Source organism: Egretta garzetta, unplaced genomic scaffold (genome assembly GCF_000687185.1).
Source record: "Egretta garzetta isolate BGI_Z169 unplaced genomic scaffold, ASM68718v1 scaffold215, whole genome shotgun sequence".
In the NCBI taxonomy this organism is placed as follows: domain Eukaryota; kingdom Metazoa; phylum Chordata; class Aves; order Pelecaniformes; family Ardeidae; genus Egretta; species Egretta garzetta.
In genome coordinates, this window is record NW_009259719.1 from 6,354,959 (window position 1) to 6,355,454 (window position 496).

The window sequence follows — 496 nt, forward strand, 5'->3', positions numbered from 1 at the left end:
GTAATAGACGATGCTTTGGAGATGGGTTTCAGCAGGCCCCTTGCTGATATATTGCGGTAGCTGGCTGTCCTGACTGGACCTATGCCACCATGTCACCTCCACCTCCTGTGTGTTTCCCCCCTGGAAGCTGCGTTAGAAAGATTATACTGTGCCTAATTAAATTGGGTAATACGGGATAGGCATGCCTCCCAAAATATCCCTGTCCAGCAGCAAATGTCCCCAGGAGCAGGGAGTATTGGGGTCCCCTCTGCCGGCTGTCCCCAAGCCCATGGGGGGGATGTGCTGCTGGGAGACGTGCACCCAGACTGATGCCCTCGGAGGAGCCGATGCCGTGTGCATGCAGGCACCGAGGCCAGGGGGAATGCGAGGTCCTGGTGCCACAGCGGGGAGAAGCATGGGTGCACATGGAGCTTTGCCTCCCTTTTTTGCATTTAGCTGGGGCTGCACAATGGGGTGGGGGCGGCTGGCAGCTGTGTTTGATTTCAGGGATAATTCT